Source organism: Pinus tabuliformis, chromosome 8, assembly GCF_031772625.1.
Source record: "Pinus tabuliformis cultivar Carrire ecotype Pingquan chromosome 8, CPIR1, whole genome shotgun sequence".
Classification (NCBI taxonomy): Eukaryota; Viridiplantae; Streptophyta; class Pinopsida; order Pinales; family Pinaceae; genus Pinus; species Pinus tabuliformis.
Genome location: NC_142294.1, coordinates 591,021,775 through 591,024,733, shown reverse-complemented (window position 1 = coordinate 591,024,733; position 2,959 = coordinate 591,021,775). Strand labels below are relative to the sequence as shown.

Here is a 2,959-nt window from a genome sequence, read left to right as displayed (position 1 = left end):
TCTTTCCGAGTTTCGATTTTCCAAGTTTTGATTTACCTTACTATATTTGGAGCAACATATATGTTGTAAACTGTTTATTTTTTTCATTATGCAATATGGAGGTCTTATATGGATATAGCATGAAGCCTTCTGGCTGAAACTAATACCTAGATAACTTCATTTGATGAAGTTATTATTGTAAACAAATGTACCGTTTATTCACTTATAATACCAGCGTTTTTTTCACGCCGGAAAAAAAACCTTGGTGACAAGTCTTTTTAAATCTCCAATTGCTTAATAAATCTGAAAAAAAACCTTCGCCACAAGTCTTTTTAAATCTCCAATTACTTTATAAATCTGGAATTTAGGGTGGATCCTCTTCAATTCAACCATGAACATCAAATCCACAAGATGAAGTGCTCAGCTTAGAAATGTGTATTTATCTCTTTGAGTGAATGAATGTATTAATCTTAGAAATGTGTATTCATCTTCTGGCTGAAACTAATACCTGGATAATATCATTTGATGAAGTTATTATGGTAAACAAATCTACTGGTTATTCACTTATAATACCAGCGTTTTTTTCACACTGAAAAAAAAACCTTCACCACAAGTCTTTTTAAATCTCCAATTGCTTAATAAATCTGAAAAAGAAAGCCTTCGCCACAAGTCTTTTTAAATCTCCAATTGCTTAATAAATCTGGAATTTAGGGTGGATCCTCTTCAATTCAACCATGAACATCAATCCAGAAGCCGAAGTGCTCATCTTGGAAATGTGTATTTATCTCTTTGAGTGAATGAATGTATGACTGTGACTACAACAATCTAAGAACCACAAATCAAGTAATGAGAAATCATAGCTCTTTAGTATATAATTTTAGTGAGATTTCAGCCCACGGATATATTTACACGAATCATTGTGGCCTGAAATGTTTTGCCCCAGGCAAAAAAAAAACACTTTCAGGTATGGAGGAAAAGGGGAAAACAGGCACCCAAAACAAGGGAGGAAACGCCTCCCTTTTTCAGGATTTGCGTCTCCGAGCAACAAGAACTTGTAATGTTGCGATTTGTCCTATTTTGCTTGTAATGTGTAGAGGCCTATTACAGTGGCTCTGCACAAAGGGCAGGAAGAGTTACTGACAGTACATGGAAGAAGCCACCGATCAATGCAAGAAATGTGAAAATAGTGTCTGCAGTTGGGAAGAATACGGACTTCATCCTCCTTCCCAATACACCCCAAACAAACTGCACATGATGATGACGATGAATCATTGCTATTTGCATCATCTGATCTTCCCAAACACCTGTACTTGGCTTTGGGCAGTGCTGCTATCATCTTGGAGCGGTTTGACAGAGTGCTCGTCTTGTTGGGATTATGTCTCGAGTGGTTGCCATTAACATTGATATTAATAATGAATCGTTCCCACCAGTATGATGAATCCCACAAGCAGGGCAAGCACACCGTTGAGAAGCTGCAATGCAGGGAGGACATGCTCATTCAAACCCTCAATCACATCTGTGCCGGCCTACAAGACACAAGTCCCCGCTGCCAGATCCAAGAAACACATCGCAATCCACAAGATAAACCCTGCAGCCATGCAAAGCGCATAGATTGCAATCCACGCCAACACGGTTTATTTTAGAAAAAGCGCGGACGCCATTCAGCATACGCACTGTTAAATGCTCCAGTTTGGATTTCGCAGAATCCAAAAGATGGAAGAGGGCTAATGCCATGTATTATATATGAATTGTAGTCTAGATATTCTAATTCCTCGCAAACAATTCCAGACTAATTGGAGCAATTGTATAGATCAAAATCCAAAAGCCCTCTACGGATATTTGTAATGAATCTCAGAATCCTATGTTTGTGATCGGATCTTCGGAGGATTGAAGATACAGATCGGACAAAGATGATAAATAGTTGGGCAACGGAGATTCGAGACAATGTAGATTGGAATCGAAGTTGTTCTTATAAGCATTTCTTATAGGGAACGAGAGGCGAATCTGGGTGTTATTGTGAATAATAATTGGAAGCAACTATTCAAGGAATTTTGTCGCTGGGCTGTCTCCGGCAAAACTCTGATTCTAGTTTCTAGAACGCAGGGAGATTCTAGAAGAGATCGATGTCGAGTTAGGTGCCGTTAAAGGAATTTTCTCGGTAGGCCTTGTGTCCGGCAAAACTCTGATTCTAGTTTCTAGAACACGGAGATTCTAAAAGAGATCGATGTCGAGTTACGTGCCGTGGAGTAGTTTAAGGAGGTGGAGGAATTGTTTTTCTTTTGTTCGAGGTCGGAAAAACTTTTGGTTTTCCCCCACCCGTGGGACGCGTCTCTGTGTGATGTGATTTTGTTTCTGTTAGAATATGTACCTACCGGAATCCAGCTCGATGTGACTCTCCGTCCAACTCGTTAATGCATAGTGGGTAGCGGGTGGAGAAAAGGAATTCAAATCAAAACAGGGAAGCCAAAACCGCGAATTTCCTTGCATTTCCTCTCCTGCACGTTGCTCTCCATGCAAAACAAGAGACCACACAACATAACTCTTTATCTGACCTGCAATTCTGGCTTTGCATGTATCGAGATGCTTTCGGTGTCCACAGGGAAGCTATTGCACATGGTTATGGCAGTGATTCTCGTGGTTTCCTATTGAATTTTGTATTGCATTAGAGGAATTTTTTCCCCATAAATACTCCATCACAGTGGTCTGCGTGCAGAAGGGCCATCACTACCATCTTGTGCTTGCTTGTCTTGGTGCTCAACCGATACCAGTTGCTCTAACGACAGTCCCGGTAAGTTGGAACGTTAGGTTTTCCAACATTCGCTAGTTTACTCCTTTTTTAATGCTCGCTTAGGTTATATAATCCGACATTTCAAACCCTTCCACTGTCGAGTTGTACTGATCGTGGGATAAACTCAAGGATATGGTATGGATTTGGCCAATAAATAGCCACAAAGACATTCGAATTCCCAAATAATATGTA

At 40.0% G+C, this 2,959-nt stretch overlaps 1 pseudogene; it reads right to left on the bottom strand.

Annotated features, from left to right (window-relative positions):
- Nucleotides 1–521: 521 nt before the first annotated feature.
- On the bottom strand, nucleotides 522–2,051 carry LOC149236852 (uncharacterized; annotated as a pseudogene).
- Between the last annotated feature and the right edge of the window lie 908 nt (nucleotides 2,052–2,959).